This window comes from Arvicola amphibius, chromosome 2 (assembly GCF_903992535.2).
Source record: "Arvicola amphibius chromosome 2, mArvAmp1.2, whole genome shotgun sequence".
Lineage (NCBI taxonomy): Eukaryota > Metazoa > Chordata > Mammalia > Rodentia > Cricetidae > Arvicola > Arvicola amphibius.
The window spans coordinates 77,158,852-77,180,381 of NC_052048.2; the positions used below are offsets into that span (position 1 = coordinate 77,158,852).

General features: G+C 39.7%; 1 non-coding gene and 1 gene segment (V, D, J or C); both read right to left on the bottom strand.

Annotated features, from left to right (window-relative positions):
* Nucleotides 1-21,530, bottom strand: part of LOC119806623 — a 130,122-nt gene that overhangs the window by 42,839 nt on the left and 65,753 nt on the right.
* LOC119808624 lies at nucleotides 6,124-6,230 on the bottom strand. Its single transcript, XR_005284533.1, has one exon. It is a non-coding gene; the product is annotated as a U6 spliceosomal RNA (small nuclear RNA).

Sequence of the window (21,530 nt, forward strand, 5' to 3'; positions counted from 1 at the left end):
CCAAACTGGTGTGGGATTGTTTGTGATTTACGCCTTCACAGTAGTGTCACAGGATGGAAATCAAACCTTGAACACTTGAAGACTTGGGGAACATTCTAAACACAAGTTATACCATTCACAAGCTCACTGAGGAGGCTGAAAAACCAGGGTCAGAGTTGTGCAGGAGAGAAGTGTTCCCTCTCTCATGCTATTGAACTGAACCATGAATATGCTAGATGTGCTCATGGGCTGGAACAGGTTCACGTGTCTCAGTGCTTGGTCCCCAGTTAGTGAACATTTCTGGGAAGGGTTAGGAGGTATGACCTTGTTGGAGGAGGTGTGGCCATCATTGGGAGCAGCCTTGAGTTTTGTTTTTTATCAAGAAGCTGAGGACAGGAATGTGTACAAGGAATTAATTATCACTTTGATCTCCAACCCAACCTAGCATAGAAGCTGTGCCAGTCAGCAATAGTCAGGTTACTATTGTTTTTGTTTCCTGACCTCAATGAGCCCCTCATTCAGCTATTGAAGTATGCTTTTCTAAACTTTGAATTATTCTCCAAGATTTTCTACCTCAGCACAATTAATGAAAACATCTTAACCTAACATTAAGTCATTATTTAAAGCTTTGTTTCATGGGTATCATTGAGGGATTTATTAATTTCTTCTAACTTTTTGTTTGTCTTCTCTTCCATTTCTTTTTTAATTTTCATTTTTTATTGCTTTATAAAGCAATAAAAAATTTATAAATAATACCATTCAAAATTTCTACCTCCTCCCTTCCTCCCATTTCCCTCCTGCTCCCCCTCTCATACTCCTTCCCTCCAGTCCTAGAGAGGGCAGGGAACCCAAGGGAAGTCCAAGGCCCTCCCCCCTCCATCCTGGCTGAGGAAGGTGTGCATCCAAACAGACTAGGATCCCCAAAAGCCAGTACATGTAGTAGAATCAAATCCCAGTGCCAGTATTTTGGCTTCTCAGTCAGCCCCCATTTTTAGCCACATTCACAGAGTCTGGTTTGATCATATGTTCATTCAGTCCCAGTCCAGCTGGCCTTGTTGAGCTCCCATTAGATATGTCACACTGTCTCAGTGGGTGGGCACACCCTTCACGGTCCTGACTTCCTTGCTCATCTTCTCCCTTCTTCTGCTCTTTGTCTGGGCCTTGTGAGCTCAGTCCAGTGCTCCAATGTGGGTCTCTGTCTCTTTCTCCATCCATTGCCAGACCAAGGTTCTATAGTGACATTTAAGATATTCATCAGTGTGGCTATGGAACAAGGCCAGTTCAGGCATCCTCTCCTCTACTGCCCAAGGACCTATCTAGGGACATAGCCATGGACACCTGGGAACCCCTCTAGAGCCAAGTCTCTTGCCAACCATAAAATGGCTCTCTTAATGTAGATATCCTTTCCCTTGCTCACATATCTGCCCTTCCTCCATCTCAACCATCCTACTCCCCCAAGCTCTCCCCAATCCTCCCCTTTTCTCTTCTCTCTCCCTCTCTACCCTTTCCCCACCCTGCCACAACACACTCCCTTGCTCCCAACTTTTGCTTGGTTATCTTGTCTGCTTCAATTCCCAGGAGGATCTCTACATAATTTTCTTTGAGTTATCTTATTATTAACCTTCTCTAGGATTACGAAAAAAGGCCCAGTGTCCTTTGTTTATGGCTAGACTCCACTAATGAGTGAATACATGTCATATTCATCTTTTTGGATCTGGGTTATCTCACTCAGGATAGTGTTTTTTCATTCCATCCATTTTTATGCAAAATTCAAGATGTCATTGTTTTTCACCACTGAGTAGTACTCTGATGTGTTGATGTGCCACACTTTATTTATACATTCTTCCATTGAGGGGCATCTATGTTGTTTCCAGGTTCTACAATAATGCTGCTATGAACATAGTTGAGCAAATGCTTTTGTAGTATATTTGAGCATCTCTTGGGTATATTCTTAAGAGTGGTATTGCTGGATCCTGAGGTAGGTTGACTCCCAGTTTCCTGAGAAACCGCCACACTGATTTCTAAAGTGGTTGCACAAGTTTGCATTCCCACCAGCAATAGGTGAGTGTTCCCCTTATTCCACATCCTCTCCAGCTAGGTTATCATTGATGTTTTTAATTTTAGCTATTCTTTCTGACAGGTGTAAGATGGTATCTCAGCATTGTTTTGATTTGCATTTCCCTGATCGCTAAGGAAGTTGAACATGACCTTAAGTATCTTTTGGTCATTTGAACTTCTTCTGTTGAGAATTCTCTGCTCAGTTCAGTACTCCATTTTTAATTGGGTTATTTAGAATTTTAATATATAGTTTCTTGAGTTCTTTACATATTTTTGAATTTTTGAGATCAGACCTTTGTCTGATATGGGGTTAGTGAGGATCTTCTCCCATTCAGTAGGTTGCCTTTTTGTCTTAATGGCAGTGTGCTTTACAGAAGCTTCTCAGTTTCAGGAGGACCCATTTATTCATTGTTGCTCTTATTGTCTGTGCTAATGGGGTTCTACGTAGGAAGTGGTCTCCTGTGACCATGTATTGCAGACTACTTCCCACTTTTTATTCTTTCAGGTTCAGTGTGGTCAGGTTCATATTGAGGTTTTTAATCCATTTGGACTTGAGTTTTGTGCATGGTGATAGATATGGATCTATTTTCATTCTTCTACATGTTGACAACCAGTTATGCCAGCACCATTTGTTAAAGAATGGGATGCTTGGAATACAGGAAGGGTGGATATGGGAGCAGGGAAGCATATATCTTAATTAAGGGAGCCATCTGAGGGTTGTCAAGAGACTTGACTCTAGAGGGGTTCCCGGGTTTCCAGGGAGACGCCCCCAGCTAGTTCCTTGGGCAGCTGAGGAGAGGGAGCCTGAAAAGGCCAGTTCCTATAGCCATACTGATGAATTTCTTGCATATCACCATAGAACCTCCACCTGGCGATAGATGAAGAAAATGACTGAGCCCCACATTGGAGCACTGGACAGAGCTCCCAAGGTCCTGATGAGGAGCAGAAGGAGGGAGAACATGAAAAAGAAAGTCAGGACCATGAGGGGTGCATTCACCCATGGAGACGGTGGGACAGAACTAACGGGAGATCACCAACTCCAGTTGGAATGGGACTGATGGAACATGAGACCAAACCGGACTCTCTGAATGTGGCCGATGGTGGAGGCTGACTGAGAAGCTAAGGACAATGGTGTTGGGCTTTGATTCTTCTGCATGGACGGGCTCTGTGGGAACCTTCTAAGCTTGGTTGATCACCTTCCTGGACCTGGGGGGAGTTGGGAGGACCTTGGTCTTAACAGAGTAGGGAACCCCGATGGCTCCTTGGCCTGGAGAGGGAGGGAGGGAGGGGGGGTTATGGGTGGAGGGAAGGGGAAGGAAGGGGGAGGAGATGGAAATTTTTAAATATAAAAAATAAACCATAAAAAGATACTTTCTTCTATTCCATAATTTTAGTTTCTTTGTCAAAAATCAGGTGTTCATAGGTTTGTGGGTTAAGATCCGGGACTTCTATTTGATTCCATTTGTCAACATCTCTGTTTTTATGCCAATACCAAGTTGTTTTCATTACTGTAGCTCTGTAATAGAGTTTGAAGTCAGGGATGGTAATGCCTCTGGAAGTACCTCTATTGTATAGGATTGTTTTGGCCATCCTGGGTTTTTTGTTTTTCCATATAAAGTAGGTTTTATTTCTCTCAAGGTCTGTGAAGAATTTTGTTGGGATTTTTATGGGGATTGCATTGAATCTATAGATTACTTTTGGTAGGATTGCTACTTTTGACTATGTTGATCCTACCAATCCAAGAGTATGGGAGTTCCTTCTATTTTCTGGTATCCTCTTCAATTTCTTTCTTCAAAGACATAAAGTTCTTGTCAAATAGATCTTTCACTTCCTTGGTTAGTGGTACCCCAAGATACTTTATGCTATTTGTGGCTATAGTGAAAGGCAATGTTTCTCTGTTTTTACTCTCTGCTTATTTATTCTTTGTGTATAGGAGGGCTACTGATTTTGTTGAGCTGGTTCTTTGGTAAAGTTTTTGGGGTCACTTATGTACACTCTCATATCATCTTCAAATAATGAAAGTTTGACTTCTTTCCAATTTGAATCCTCTTGATCTCCTTAGGTTTTCTTATAGCTATTACTAGAACTTCAGGCACTATATTGAAGAGGTATGGAGAGAATGGACAGGCTTGTCTTGTTCCTGATTTTAGTGGAATGGCTTTAAGTTTCTCCCCATTTAACTTAATGTTAGCTGTCGGCTTGCTGTATACTGCTTTTATTATATTTAGGTATGAACCTTGTATCCCTAATCTCTCCAAGACCTTTATCATAAAGGGGTGTTGAATTTTGTCAAATGCTTTTTCAGCATCTAATGAAATGGTCATAGATTTATAGATTTTCATATGTTGAACCAGCCCTGTGTCTCTGGGGTGCAGCCTACTTGATCACAATGGATTTTTTTATGTGTTCTTGTATATGGTTTGCCAGTATTTTATTGAGAATTTTTGAATTGATGTTCATGAGTGACATTGGTCTGTAATTCTCTATCTTGGTTGGGTCTTTGTGTCGTTTTGGAATCAGGGTAACTGTAGATTCATAAAAGACTTTGGCAATGATTCTTCTGTTTTTATTATGTGAAACACATTAAGGAGTATAGGTATTAGCTTTTCTTGGAAGTTCTGGTAGAAAATCTGCATTAAAACCATCTGGTCCTGGGCACTTTTTGTGTGGGATATTTTTGTTGATTGCTTCTATTTCCTCGTGGTCTATTTAAAGTGTTCACCTGGTCTTGATTTAATTTTGGTATATGGTACATATCTAAAAATGTCCATTTCTTTTACATTTTTCCAGTTTTGTGGCATACAGGCTTTTGTAGTAAGACTTAATAATTCTCTCAATTTCCTCAGTGTCTGTTGTTATGGCCCCCTTTTCATTTATGCTCTTGTTAATTTGAGTGTTCTCTCTCTGCCTTTTGATTAGTTTGGATAGGGGTTTGTCAGTCTTGTTGATTTTCTCAAAGAACCAGCTCTTTGTTTCATTTATTCTTTGGATTGTTTTCTGTGTTTCTATTTTGTTGATTTCTGCCCTCAGTTTGATTATTTCCAATCTTCTACTCCTAGGTGAGTCTGCTTCTTTTTTTCTAGAGCTTTCAGGTGTGCTCTTAAGTCTTTAATGTGAGCTTTCTCTGTTTTCTCTATGTGGGCACTTAGTGCCATGAACTTTCCTCTTAGCACTGCTTTCATAGTGCCCCATAGGTTTGGGTATGTTGTGTCTTCATTTTCGTTGAATTCAAGGAAGGCTTTAATTTCTCTCCTTATTTCTTTTTTGACCCAGGGGCAGTTCATTAGTTGATTGCTCAGTTTCCATGAGTTTTCAGGCTTTCTGGGGGTGGTGGTGGAATTGTTGTTAAATTCTAGCTTTACTCCATTGTGATCTGATAAGACATAGGTGATTACTACAAATTTTTGTATCTGTGGATGTTTGCTTTGTTACCCAGTATGTGATCAATTTTCAAGAAGGTTCCATGAGATGCTGAGAAGAAGCCATATTCATTTCTACTTGGGTGGAATGTTCTATAGATGTCTGTTAAGTCCATTTGATTCATTACATCTGTTATTTCTCTTATTTCTCTGTTAAGTTTCTGTCTGGTTGACCTGTCTATTGGTGAGAGAAGAGTGTTGAATTTCTACTATTAGTGTATGGGATTTGATGTGTGCTTTGAGTTCTAGTAATGTTTCTTTTACATATGTGGGTGCTTTTATATTAGCGGCATAGATATTCAAGATTGGGACTTCATCTTGATGAATTGCTCCGGTTATGAGTATAAAGTGTCCTTCTCCATCTTTTCTGATTGATTTTAGTTTGAAATCAATTTTGTTAGATATTAGGATAGCCACACCTGTTTGTTTCTTAGGTCCATTTGATTGGAAAACCTTTCCCAACTTTTTACACTGAGATAGTTTCTGTCTTTGTGGTTGAGGCATGTTTCTTGTAAACAGCAGAATGTTGGATCCTGTTTTCGTATTCGTTCTCTTGGTCTGTGCCTTTTTATAGGTGAATTGAGTCCATTGATATTAAGTGATAATAATGACCAGTGGCTGTTAACTAAGGTTATTTTTTTGATGGTAGTATTTGTATGTTTTCCTTAAAAATATAGAACACTTCACAAATATGTGTGTTATCCTTGTACAGGGGTCATGCTAATCCTCTCTGTATCCTTCCAATTTTAGTATATGTGCTGCCAAGGTGAACACTCCCTGATTCTTTATATTGTTTTCTTTGTTTCTATTTATTGATTTACCCCTTAATTTATTTCCTGTCATTTAGCCCTCTCAGGTGAGACTACTTCTTTTTGTTCTAGAGCTTTTGAATCTTTGTTAATTCACTAGTGTGAGATTTCTCTACTTCCTTTATATAGCCAAACTCTTTTTATGAGATTACAATTATCCTGATATAGAAACCACACAAAGACTCAACCAAGAGAGAGAATTATAGAACAATATTAGTCATGGACATAGATGCATAAATACTCAATAAAATACTGGCAACCCAATTCTAAGAACATATCAAAAAATCATTCACCATGAACAAGTCAGCTTCATCTCAGACATGCAGGGATGGTTCAATATATGTAAATCTATTATTGTAATCCACCATATAAATAAACTGAATGAAAAACCTTATGATCATCTCATTATATGCTTAAAAATCATTTGGCAAAATGCAATGCCCCTTTATGATAAAGGTCTTGGAGAGATCAGGGATATAAGGACCATACCTAAACACAATAAATTACAGCAAGTCCACTACCAATATCAAATTAAATGGAGAAAATCTTCAAGCAGTTCCACTAAAATCAGGACAAGACAAGGCTCTCCACTTTCTCCGTTTCTCTTCAACATAGTTTATAAAGTCCTAGATAGAACAATAAGAGAACAAAAGGAGAACAAGGGGATTCAAATTGGAATGGAAGAAGTCAAGCTTTTGCTATTTTAAGATGATATTATTATACATAAGTGAGCCCAAGAACTCTACCAGGGAACTCCTACAGCTGATAAATATCTTTAGTAATGTGGAAGAATACAAGATCAACTCAAAAAAATTAGTAGCACTCCTATACACAAATGATAAAGAAGCTGAGAAAGAAATCAGAGAAACATCTCCCTTCACAATAGCCATAAAACACATAAAATATCTTGGGGTAACACTAACCAAACAAATGACAGACCTGTTTAACAAGAATCAAAGACCCTGGTATTAATCCACACACCTACGATCACCTGATTTTTAACAAAGAAGCAAAACTATAAGATGGACAAAAGAAAGCATATTTAACAAATGATGCTGGCATAACTGGATATCAACATGTAGAAGAATAAAAATAGGTCCATATCTATCATTATGCACAAAACTCAAGTCCAAAAGGATCAAAGACCTCAACATAAAATCAACCACACTGAAATTCATAGAAGAGAAAGTGGGAAGTACACTTTAACATGTGGGCACAGAAGACCATTTTCTAAATATAACCCCAGTAGCACAGACACTGAATGAAACAATGAATAAGTGGGACCTTCTGAAATTGAGATACTTCTGTAACAAGGGACATGTTCAACAATACAAAATGGCAGACTACAGAATGGGAAAAGATCTTCACTAACCACACATCAGACAGAGGACTGATCTCAAAAATATGCAAAGAACCAAAGAAATTGGTAATCATAAGAATACATAACCCAATAAAAATGGTGTACAGACATAAACAGAGAACTCTCAACAGAGGAATCTAAAATGGCTGGAAGACACTTAAGGAAATGCTCAACATCCTTAGCCATCAGAGAGATGAAAATAAAAACAACATTGAAATTCCATCTTACATCTATAAGAATGGCCAAGATCAAAAACACTGATGACAACTTATGCTGGAAAAGTTGAGGGGTAAAGGGAACACACCTTTAATGCTGGTGGGAGTGCAAACTGGTACAGCCCCTTTGGATATCAGTATAGCAATTTCTCAGAAAATAAGGAAACAACCTTCTTCAAGACCCAGCAATACCACTTTTGGGTACATACCCAAAGGATGTTCAATCATACCACAATAACATGTGCTCAACTATGTTCATAGCAGCATTATTTGTTATAGCAAAAACCTGGAAATGACCTATATGCCCCATGACCAAAGAATGTATAAGAAAAATGTGGTACATTTGCACAATGAAGTGCTATACAGAGGAAAAAATAATAATATCTTGAAATTTGTGGACAAATGGATGGATCTAGAAAGCATCATATTGAGTGAGGTAACCCAAACCTAGAAAGACAAATATCACATATACTCATTCATAAGTGGTTTTAAGACATAAAGCAAAAAAGGCAGCCTACAATTCTCAGAGAACCTAGACAACAAAGAAGACCATAAGAGAGACATAAATGGATCTAATGTACATTGGAAGTGAAAAAAGACAAGTCTCCCGAGTAAATTGGGAGCATGGATTTGTTATAGCAAAAGCCTGGAAATGACCTAAATGCCCCATGACCAAAGAATGTATAAGAAAAATGTGGTACATTTGCACAATGAAGTACTATGCAGAGGAAAAAATAATAATATCTTGTAATTTGTGGGCAAATGGATGGGTTTAGAAAACATCATATTGAGTGAGGTAACCCAAACCCAGAAAGACAAATATCACTTGTACTCATTTATAGGTGGTTTTAAGACATAAAGCAAAAAAAGGCAGCCTACAATTCTCAGAGAACCTACACAACAAAGAAGACCATAAGAGAGACATAAATGGATCTAATGTACATTGGAAGTAAAAAAAAGACAAGTCTTCTGAGTAATTGGGAGCATGGGGACCTTGGCAGAGGATAGACAGGGAAGAGAGAGGAAGAGGTAAGAGTGAAGAAGAAGTAAAGATCAATAAGAACAAAAAAAGAAAATGTTGAAGGATGAAGTTGTTTCTTAAATAACATACATTTTTTTTTTACACAACACATCCATAGTGCACTCCCCATCATCAATTCAATGAATAGGCTGCAAGTCTCCTCTAAGACACACTTGCCATGCTCTAGTGAATTTTTTGCTGACACCAACTCCCAGTGGGTGAAACAGGAGCAGGTGCCCCTTTGAGCACTAGCACACACTTTTCTGGGCTTATTTACATATTGAGTCACTTACAACAGCCCTGGTTCCTTTAAGAGAAGGAGCCTAAGAAGCATTCTCTTTTCAAGCACTCAGAGATGGAGTCAAGGGCACGCCTGCTATGGATGCTGCTGTTCCTGGTACAAGGTGAGAGGGTGCAGAGCAGTGTTGGGTGCACCCACTGTAGCCATCATGGTTTTCCATGCCTCTCGTATCTTGATCGTTAGATTAAAGGCATTTGTATTTGATTTTAAGTTCCCCCATTCTTTTTAACTTTCTGGTTTCTCAAAGTAATGCCCACAAGTATTCTTAATTTTTTTTTAATGAAAAATTCCCTTGCTGGGAAAGTTTCTAAACATGTATAACCATGGTCTGTGTGTTTTTGATTCCAGGTTCCACTGGTGACATTGGTTGACCCAGTCTTCAGGTTTGCTGACTGTGTCTCTGGGAAAAAAGGCCACCATCTCCTGCAAGTCCAGTGAGAGTGTCACTATAAGCAGTTATCATTATATGCACTGGTATCAACAGAAACCAGGACAGCCCCCCAAACTCATTCATGCTGCATCCAACCTAGAGTCTGGGGTCCCTGCCAGGTTCAGAGGCAGTGGGTCTGGGAGAGACTTCACCCTCACCATCAAGCCTGTGGAGGCTGATGATGCTGCAACCTATTACTGTCAGCAGAGTAAGGAGTATCCTCCCACAGTGCTACAGAGCTGAACTAAAACGTCTGGGGTTGCTGCTATCTGAGTCTCAGTCTCTCAGTTGTCTCTTACTCTCTGACATCTCAATACACAGCTCTAGACTTGTTTGGGGGAAAGATTTTAACCAATAAAACAAACTTTTATAAACTGATTTGATTGTTTATCCCATCCTATATACTTCATAATTCAATAATTTTCCAACTAAATACAGACCTTCATGGTTTTTACTTAATTAATAATATTAACAATTAGTCATTTAAATTTTTGTTAACACATATTTGTCTTTGAATGCTTTTTCCTTCTTTTCTCCTATCTCCTATGCCACATATCTACCTACTCCATACCACTCTCAGTAGTCCTTTATAGATTTTTTTGTTTATTAATACCATCAAATATTTATTGAATTTGAAAAAAATTTACATGTTACTGGAATTAAACAAAATTTTACAATTATTCAGAGGGAGGAAAATCTACCAAAACCAAATTTTAAATGTTTCTTCATGAAATGGAAGTTAAATATCAATCTATCACATGCCAATTAAAAGAAAAATGAAAAGTATTTATTAAAAAGTAAACAAAATTACTCTACACTACTAATTTTATTTCTGTAGTTAAGTCATGGGGTATTAAAGAATAATGTATACCTGTTGAAATCATTTACAAATGTAAACCAACAACTCAATCACTCTCTTTAGAAAAGGATAAGGAAGTTTTCATCTAAGTTTACCCTGCTTTTCGGTTGGCAGAGGTTTCTTGTTTGTTTCCTAACTTCATCTACTCTCTTTTCCTCTATCTGCTTGGAAATCCCACCCTACCCTATCCTATATTGCAATAAGTCCAAAGAAGATTCTTTATTAACCAGTGGAATTCACAGCATACAGAGAGGAAACCCACATCACTTTTCAATTAAGCAAACATATATAACTGCTATTATATGTATCTCTCTATATATGTATATTTTGCATATATATGTATATATAATATGTTTATACATATGTAATATACTATTGATAATGAATTATTATAGAAATATATTCAATTATCTGATTTTTCTACTCATATGAGTATCATCCTTAATTATAGAGTATTTTTTTTATGTTTTTAAAACATAATTTTTATTGATTATTTGGGAATTTTACATCATAAACCCCAATCCCACATCTTTCACCCTTGTAGAATCTCCCCCTATCCCCAGAAAATATAAAAATAAATAAAAATATTAATTTAAAAAGCAACAAACAAAACCGCAACAAAACAAAACAACAACAACGCTTTGCCCCTCCATCTTTCTTGTCTCTCCATTGCCTCTTCATTCATTTTAGTGGCACTGGGAGCTACACGTATCATGCAGTATTGCCCTTTGTTCTATCAGCTTTACTTAAAAATGTTAAATTTTTTTTTTTTGCCTTTGTTGTTGGGTTTTTTTTTTCTTTTTCTCATTTTTTTATTCAAGATTTCCATCTCCTCCCATCCTCCTCCCTCTTCCCTCCCCTCCCTTCCACCCATACTCCCACTCCACCCCTCTCCAAAGACACAGAGCCATCAGGGTTCCCTTCACTATGTTAAGTCCAAGGTCCTCCCAGCTCCCCCTAAGTCCAGGAAGGTGAGCAACCAAACTGACAAGGCTCACAGTGAGCCCGTCCAAGCTGTAGAGTTCATGTTCATTGCCATTGTCCTTGGTTTCTCAGTCCGCCTCCACCGTCGGCCACATTCAGAGAGTCCGGTTTGGTCCCCTGTTCCATCAGTCCCATTCCGACTGGACTTGGTGGTCTCCCGTTAGATCTGTCCCACCGTCTCAAGGGGTAAAAGCATTCCTCGCAGTCCTGGCTTCCTTGCTCATGATCTTCCTCCTTTTGCTCCTCATCAGGACCTTGAGAGCTCAGTCTGGTGCTCCTATGTGGGGCTCTGTCATTTTCTCCATCCGATGCCAGGTGAAGGTTCTATGGTGATATGCAAGATATTCATGAGTATGACAATAGGATCTGGACATTTCTGGCACCCTCTCCTCAGCTGCCCAAGGAACTAGTTGGGGGCGTCTTCCTGGACACCTGGGAACCCCTCTAGAGTCAAGTCTCTGCCAACCCTAGAATGGCTCCCTTAACTAAGATATATAATTCCTTGTTCCCATATCTACCCTTCCTATATCCCAACCATCCTATTCCCCCAAGCTCTTCCCATCCTCCACTTCACACTTTTCTCTCCTCATCCCCCATCCCCCCATCCCACCCCACCCCCATGTTCCCAATTTTTTGTCCGGCAATCTTGTCTACTTCCAATATCCAGGAGGATAACTATATGTTTTTCTTTGGGTTCACCTTCTTATATAGCTTCTCTAGGATTTTTTACGAATTATAGGCTTGATGTCCTTTATTTATGGCTAGAAACCAATTATGAGTGAGTACATCCCATGATCATCTTTTTGGGCCTGGGTTACCTCGCTCAGGATGGTGTTTTCTATTTCCATCCATTTGCATGCAAAATTCAAAATGTCATTGTTTTTTACCGCCGAGTAGTACTCTAATATGTATATATTCCACAGTTTCTTCATCCATTCTTCCACTGAAGGGCATCTAGGTTGTTTCCAGGTTCTGGCTATTACAAATAATGCTGCTATAAACATAGTTGAACAGATGCTTTTGTAATATGATTGGGCATCTCTTGGATAAATTCCCAACAGTGGGATTGCTGGGTCCTGGGGTAGGTTGATCCCAAATTTCCTGAGAAACCTCCACACTGCTTTCCAAAGCGGTTGCACAAGTTTGCATTCCCACCAGCAATGGATGAGTGTACCCCTTACTCCACATCCTCTCCAGCATAGGCTATCATTGGTGTTTTTGATTTTAGCCATTCTGACAGGTGTAAGATGGTATCTCAGCGTTGTTTTGATTTGCATTTCCCTGATTGCTAAGGAGGTTGAGCATGCCCTTAAGTGTCTTTTGGCCATTCGAACTTCTTCTGATGAGAATTCTCTGTTCAGTTCAGTGCCCCATTTTTTAATTGGGTTAATTAGCATTTTAAAGTCTAGTCTCTTGAGTTCCTTATATATTTTGGAGATCAGGCCTTTGTTGCCGGGTTGGTGAATATCTTTTCCCAGTCAGTAGGCTGCCTTTTTGTCTTAGTGACAGTGTCCTTTGCTTTACAGAAGCTGCTCAGCTTTAGGAGGTCCCATTTATTCAATGTTGCCCTTAATGTCTGTGCTGCTGAGGCTATACGTAGGAAGCAGTCTCCTGTGCCCAAATGTTGTAGAGTACTTCCCACTTTCTCCTTTAACAGGTTCAGTATGTTCAGATTGATATTGAGGTCTTTAATCCATTTGGACTTGAGTTTTGTGCATGGTGATAGACACGGATCTACTTTCATTCTTCTACAGGTTGACATCCAATTATGCCAGCACCATTTGTTGAAGATGCTTTCTTTCTTCCATTGTGTGCTTTTAGCTCCTTTATCAAAAATCAGGTGTTCATAGATTTGTGGGTTAAGATCTGTGTCTTCTATTCAATTCCATTGGTCGACTTCTCTATTTTTATGCCAATACCAAGCTGTTTTCAATACTGTAGCTCTGTAATAAAGTTTGAAGTCAGGGATGGTAATGCCTCCAGAAGTTCCTTTATTGTATAAGATTGTTTTGGCTATCCTGGGTTTCTTGTTCTTCCATATAAAGTTGATTATTGTCCTCTCAAGATCTGTGAAGAATTTTGATGGGATCTTTAAGGGGATTGCATTAAATCTATAGATTGCCTTTGGTAGTATTGCCATTTTTACTATGTTGATCCTCCCAATCCAAGAGCAAGGGAGATCCTTCCATTTTCTGGTGTCCTCTTCAATTTCTTTCTTCAAAGACTTAAAGTTCTTGTCAAATAGGTCTTTCACTTCCTTGGTTAGAGTTACCCCAAGATATTTTATGCTATTTGTGGCTATGGTGAAAGGTGACGCTTCTCTGATTTCTTTCTCTGCTTCCTTATCCTTTGTATATAGGAGGGTGACTGATTTTTTGGAGTTGATCTTGTATCCTGCCACGCTACTAAAGGAGTTGATCAGCTGTAGGAGTTCTTTGGTGGAGTTTTTCGGGTCGCTTATGTACACTATCATATCATCAGCAAATAACGAAAGTTTAACTTCTTCCTTTCCAATTCGAATCCCCTTGATCCCCTTGTTTTGTCTTATTGCTATTGCTAGAACTTCAAGTACTATATTGAAGAGATAAGGAGACAGTGGACAGCCTTGTCACGTTCCTGAATTTAGTGGGATGGCCTTGAGTTTCTCTCCATTTAATTTGATGTTAGCTGTCGGCTTGCTGTAAATAGCCTTTATTATGTTTAGGAATGACCCCTGTATCTCTAATCTCTCCAAGACCTTTATCATAAAGGGGTGCTGAATTTTGTCAAATGCTTTTTCTGCATCTAATGAGATGATCATATGGTTTTTATCCTTCAGTTTATTTATATGATGGATTACATTAATAGATTTTCGTATGTTGAACCAGCCCTGCATCTCTGGGATGAAGCCTACTTAATCATAGTGGATAATTTTTCTAATGTGTTCTTGGATTCTGTTTGCCAGTATTTTATTGAGAATTTTTGCATCGATGTTCATAAGTGAGATTGGCCTGTAATTCTCTTTCTTGGTTGAGTCTTTGTGTGGTTTAGGTATCAGGGTAATTGTAGCTTCATAAAAGGAATTTGGCAATGACTGTTCTGTTTCTATATTATGAAATACCTTAAGGAGTATAGGTATTAGGTCTTCTTGGAAGTTCTGGTAGAATTCTGCATTGAACCCATCAGGTCCTGGGCTCTTTTTGGTAGGGAGGTTTCTGATAACAGTTTCTAATTCTTCGTGACTAACAGGACTATTTAGAGCATTTACCTGGTCCTGGTTTAACTTTGGTATATGGTACTTATCTAAAAAAGTGTCCATTTCTTTTGCATTTTCCAATTTTGTGGCATACAGGCTTTTGTAGTAAGATCTAATGATTCTCTGAATTTCCTCTGTGTCTGTGGTTATGTCCCCTTTTTCATTTCTGATCTTATTAACTTGTGTGTTCTCTCTCTGCCGTTTGATTAGTTTGGCTAGGGGTTTGTCAATCTGGTTGATTTTCTCCAAGAACCAGCTTTTTGTTTCATTGATTCTTTGGATTGTTTTCTGTGTTTCTATTTTGTTGATTTCTGCCCTCAGTTTGATAATTTCCAGCCTTCTACTCCTCCTAGGTGAGTCTGCTTGTTTCTTTTCTAAAGCTTTCAGGTGTGCTGTTAATTCTCCAATGTGTGCTTTCTCCATTTTTTTTTAAGTGGGCACTTAGTGCTATGAATTTTCCTCTTAGCACTGCTTTCATAGTGTCCCATAGGTTTGAGTATGTTGTGTCTTTGTTTTCATTAAATTCAAGAAAGACTTTAATTTCTTTCTTTATTTCTTCCTTGACCAAGGTGTGGTTCAGTAGTTGACTGTTCAGTTTCCATGAGTTTGTAGGCTTTCTGGGGGTACCATTGTTGTTGAATTCTAATTTTAATCCATGGTGATCCGATAAGATGCAGGTGGTTACTAATATGTTTTTGTAACTGTGGAAGTTTGCTTTGTTACCGAGTATGTGGTCAATTTTCGAAAAGGTTCCATGAGCCGCAGAGAAGAAAGTATATTCTTTCCTGTTTGGGTGGAATGTTCTATAGATGTCTGTTAAGTCCATTTGGTTCATTACCTCTATTAAGTCTCTTAATTCTCTGTTAGGTTTCTGTCGAATTGACCTGTCCATTGGTGAAAGAGGAGTGTTGAAGTCTCCCACTATCAGTGTGTTTGGTTTGATGGCTGCCTTGAGTTCTAGTAATGTTTCTTTTATATAAGTGGGTGCTTTTGTATTAGGGGCATAGATATTCAGGATTGAGACTTCATTTTGATAGATTTTTCCTGTAATGAGTATAAAGTGTCCCTTTCCATCTCTTCTGATTGATTTTAGTTTGAAATCAACTTTGTTAGAAATTAGTATGGCCTCACCCGCTTGTTTCTTAGGCCCATTTGCTTGATAGACCTTTTCCCAACCCTTTACTCTGAGTAGGTGTCTGTCTTTGCGGTTGAGGTGTGTTTCTTGTAAACAGCAGAATGTTGGATCCTGTTTTTGTATCCAATCTCTTAGCCTGTGCCTTTTTATAGGTGAATTGAGTCCATTGATATTAAGTGATATTAATGACCAGTGGATGTTAACTCCGGTTGTCATTTTTTATTTGGTAGTAGAGATTGTGTGTTTCCTTTCTTTGAGATGTGCTGGTGAAGGGTCACTAGATGTCTGAGTTATTTTGGGCAATGCTGGACTCCTTTGTTTGTGAATTTCCTTCTATTACTTTCTGTAAGGCTGGATTTGTGGCTATGTATTGTTTAAATTTGTTTTTATCCTGGAATATTTTGTTTTCTCCATTTATAGTGAATGAAAGCTTGGCTGGGTATAGTAATCTGGGCTTGCATCCATGGTCTCTTAGTTTCTGCAAAACATCTATCCAGGACCTTCTGGCTTTCATGGTTTCCATAGAGAAGTCAGGTGTAAGTCTGATAGGTTTTCCTTTATATGTTAGTTGACCTTTTTCCTTTGCAGCTCTTAATATTCTTTCTTTATTCTGTATGTTTTGTGTTTTGATTATAATATGGCTGGGGGATGTTTTTTTTTTTTTGATCCAGTCTATTTGGTGTTCTGTAAGCTTCTTGAACCTTAATAGGAATATCTTTCTTTAGGTTTGGGAAGTTTTCTTCTATAATTTTATTAAATATATTTTCTGGGCCATTGAGCTGTAATTCTTCTCCTTCTTCTATGCCTATTATTCTTAGGTTTGGTCTTTTTATTGTGTCCCAGATTTCTTGAATGTTTTGTGATGAGAATTTGTTGGATTTGCTGTTTTCTTTGATCAGTGCGTTTATTTTCTCTATGGTATCTTCAGAATCTGAGATTCTTTCTTCTATCTCTTGTATTCTGTTGGTTATGCTTGTTTCTGTAGTCTCTGTTCGTTTGCATAGATTTTCCATATCCGGCTGGCCCTCGGGTTGTATTTTCTTCCTTGCCTCCATTTCAGTTTTCAAGTCTTGCACTGTTTCCATTATCTGTTTGATTGTTTTTTCTTGGTTTCCTAGGATATCATTTACGGATTTACTCAATTCTTCAAACTTTTTGTTATTCTTCTCGTCCATTTCCTTAAGGGAGTTTTTCACCTCCTGTTTAAGGGACTCTATTACTTTCATAAAGTCAATTTTTTTCTACTTCTTCTTGATTAGTGTGTTCAAGTCCTCCTGTTATAACTTCGTTGGGTTCTGGTGCTTTCATGTTGTTTTTCAAATTGTTGGAGGAATTCTTGCATTGGCGCCTGCCCATTTCTTCCTCTGAATAATCCCCTTTGGGTCTTCTTTTAGAAGTTCAATTCCCCCCACTGAATTCAATTCACTCACCCCAATGAATGATGGATCCTCTGGCAGACTGTCAGGTCTCCTTGCAGGCCAAGCAGCTTGCTGACAAAGGGCCTGCCTTGCTGGGGGCAGGCTAATGAAGGAGGGGACCTCCCACCGGCCTGGGTGCACTCAATTCCAGGACCCCGGCGCCCAAACAGGCTGAGCTGTGGGATTTTGTGGCCCCAAAGACAGGAGGATGAGGCGGGGTATGGGGTTCTGGGTGCAAGCTGGGAAGGGACAAGAAGAGAGAAGCAGTATCCAGGGAGAATAACCCCTGCAGGAAGAGCAGGAAGTGTGTGGGTGGGGGGGGAGAATTGGGGAATGTCGGTGGTCCCTCTCCGGGCAGCTGCCCGGTTCAGGCACTCACTCCTCACTCACCCCAATGAATGTTGGATCCTCTGGCCGACTGTCAGGTCTCCTTGCAGGCCAAGCAGCTTGCTGACAAAGAGCCTGCCTTGCTGGAGGCAGGCTAATGAAGGAGGCTACCTCCCACCGGCCTGGGTGCACTCAATCCAGGACCCCGGCGCCCAAACAGGCTGAGCTGTGGGATTTTGTGGCCCCAAAGACAGGAGGATGAGGCGGGGTAGGGGGTTCTGGGTGCAAGCTGGGAAGGGACAGGAAGAGAGAGGCAGTATTTGGGGAGAATAACCCCTGCAGGAAGAGCAGGAAGTGTCTCCTTTATAGATTCTTTCTAGCACTTTTGGATTCAAAGCTTACTAGGCCTGGATGTAGGGGCGAGGGCCTTGGACTTCCCACAGAACAGGGTTCCCTGCCTCTCTTAAGGATGGAGGGGGAGGGAGGAGGGTAAGTGGGGATGTGGGAGAGGAATGGGAGGAGGGGAGGAAGTATAAATTTTTTAATGGAAAAATAAATTAAAAAACTATTTACTGTTCCATTTTTTGGTGTGTGTTCCTAAAAGATTATAAATAAAAATTACTAAAACTGGAAAAAAGTTAACCAGAATTATTTAGTGTGTGTGTGTGTGTGTGTGTGTGTGTGTGTGAGAGAGAGAGAGAGAGAGAGAGAGAGAGAGAGAGAGAGAGAGAGAGAGAGAGAGAGAGAGAGAGGCCAGAAAATAATGTGCAAAATTACTTCTGGGAATCAAACTCAAGCTCACCAATTTCTGCTGCAATCAATCACCTTTCCTGTTACCAGCTGAGCAATCTCGCAAATGTGATCTACTATTAATTTCTTTAATGATTAAATAGACACTACTAGGAGTTTAAGCATGAATGATTTTCCATAACAGTCAGAAGAGGGCATCAGATCACAAGGAGATAGAGTTTCAGGAGGTTATGAGTTAGTTGATGTGGGTGCTAGGAAACAAACTGCATGATGAAAAACTGCCTTTAACAGCTAAGCAATTTATTAACTTCTGATCTACCAATTATTCAGGTATTTTTTTAGAACTATTAATTCTTTTACCCTAGGACAATGGTAACGTTAATGGAAGTTTTGTGATCCATCATTTAAACTGATTATTTTCAGCAAATCTTTCAGATGCAGGCTCACATTCTAATCCAGTGTTATTGTTCTCCTATTGCTTCTGTTTGTTTGCACTCACAAGCAGCCTGTTAGTTATTTTTTTTTCGCTTTTTATTGATTTCTTTTATTAAAAATTTCCACCTCCTCCCCTCTTCCCATTTCCCTCCTCCTACTCCCACACCCCCTCCCTCTCATTCTCCAGTCCAAAGAGCAGTCAGGGTTCCCTACCCTGTGGGAAGTCCAAGGTTCTCCCCCCTGCCATCCAGGTCTAGAAGGTGAGCATCCAAACAGACTAGGCTTTCACAAAGCCAGTACATGCAGTAGAATCAAAACCCAGTGACATTGTCCTTGGATTCTCAGTCAGCCTCATTGTCAGCCACATTCAGAGAGTCCGGTTTGATCACATGCTCCATCAGTCCCAGTCCAGCTGGCCTTGGTAAGCTCCCATTAGATCAGCCCCACCGTCTCATCACCAGATGAAGGTTCTATTGTGATATATAAGATATTCATAATTGTGGCAATAGGACAGGGCCAGTTCAGGCACCCTCTTCTCAGCTGCCCAAAAAACAAGCAAGTGACAGCTCTATGGACACCTGGGAACTCCTCTAGAGTCAAGTCTCTTGCCAACCCAAAAATGGCTCCCTTAATTAAGATATCTACTTCCCTGCTCCCATATCCACTCTTCCTCCATCCTAACCATCCCATTCCACCAAGCTCTCCCCATTCTCCCCTTCTCCCATCTCTCCCCCTTTTTTCCTTTACAACACCCCACACCCACCCCCAAGTTCCCAATATTTGCCTAAAAATCTTGTCTATTTCCAATATCCAGGAGGATAACTACATAATTTTCTTTGAGTTCATCTTCTTATCTAGCTTCTTTAGGATCCCGAATTATAGGCTCAATGTCCTTCATTTATGGCTAGAATCCACTAATTTTTGAGTACATATCATATTCATCTTTTTCGGGTCTGGATTACCTCAATCAAGATAGTGTTTTCTATTTCTAAACATTTGCATGCAAAATTCAAGATGTCATTGTTTTTACTGCTGAGTAGTATTCTAATATGTATATATTCCACAATTTCTTTTTTTTTTTGGTTTTTCGAGACAGGGTTTCTCTGCAGCTTTTTTAGAGCTTGTCCTGGAACTAGCTCTTGTAGATCAGGCTGGCCTCGAACTCACAGAGATCCACCTGCCTCTGCCTCCCGAGTGCTGGGATTAAAGGCGTGCGCCACCACCGCCCGGCCCACAATTTCTTTATCTATTCTTCAATTGAGGGGCATCTACGTTGTTTGCTGGTTCTGCCTATTATAAATAATGCTGCTATGAACATAGTTGAACAAATGCTTTTGTAGTATGATAGGGCATCTCTTGGGTATATTCCCAAGAGTGGTATTGCTGGATCCTGGGGTAGGTTGATCCCGAATTTCCTGAGAAACCACCACACTGCTTTCCAAAGTGGTTGCACAAGTTTGCATTCCCACCAGTAATGGATGAGTGTACCCCTTACTTCACATACTCTCCAGCAAAGGCTATTATTGGTGTTTTTGATTTTAACCAGTCTGACAGGTGTAAGATGGTATCTCAGCATTGTTTTGATTTGCATTTCCCTGATAGCTAAGGAGGTTGAGCATGACCTTAAGTGTCTTTTGGCCATTTGAACTTCTTCTGTTGAGAATTCTCTGTTCAGTTTACTGCCCCATTTTTAATTGTGTTAATTAGCATTTCAAAGTCTAGTCTCTTGAGTTCTTTATATATTTTGGAGATCAGACCTTTGTCTGATACGGGGTTGGTAAAGATCTTCTCCCAATCAGTAGATTGCCTTTTTGTCTTAATGACAGTGTCTTTTGCTTTACAAAAGCTTCTCAGTTTTAGAAGGTCCCATTTATTCATTGTTGCCCTTATTATCTGTGCTACTGGGGTTATATGTAGGAAGTGGTCTCCTGTGCCCATCTGTTGTAGACTATTTCCCACTTTCTCTTCTATCAGCTTCACCAATGATAGCCTTTGCTGGAGAGGTTGTAGGGAAACGGATACACTCATCCATTGCTGGTGGGAATACAAACTTGTGCAACCACTTTGGAAAGCAGTGTGGTGGTTTCTCAGGAAATTCGGGATCAACCTACCCCAGGACCCAGCAATTCCACTGTTGGGAATATACCCAAGAGATGCCCTATCATATTACAAAAGCATTTGTTCAACTATGTTCATAGTAGCATTATTTGTAATAGCCAGATCCTGGAAACAACCTAGATGCCCTTCAGTGGAAGAATGGATGAAGAAACTGTGGAATATATACATGTTAGAATACTATTCAGCGGTAAAAAAACAATGACATCTTGAATTTTGCATGCAAATGGATGGAAATAGAAAACACTATTCTGAGTGAGGTAACCCAGACCCAAAAAGATGAATATGGGATGTACTCACTCATAATCGGTTTCTAGCCATAAATAAAGGACATCGAGCCTATAATTCGGGATCCTTGAGAAGATAATAATAAGGTGAACCCAAAGAAAAACAGATAGTGATCCTCCTGGATATTGGAAGTAGACACGATCGCCAGGCAAAAATTGGGAACTTGAGAGTGGGGCGAGATGGGGCCAAGGGAAGATTGGGAGAGAAAAGCGTGAAGGGGAGAATGGGGGGAGCTCGGAGGAATGGGATTCTTTGGATACAGGAAGAGTGGATATGGGAGCAGGGAAGCATATATCTTAATTTAGGGAGCCATCTCAGGGTTGTCAAGAGAATTGACTCTAGAGGGGTTCCCGGGTTCCAGGGAGATGCCCCCGGCTAGTTCCTTGGGCAGC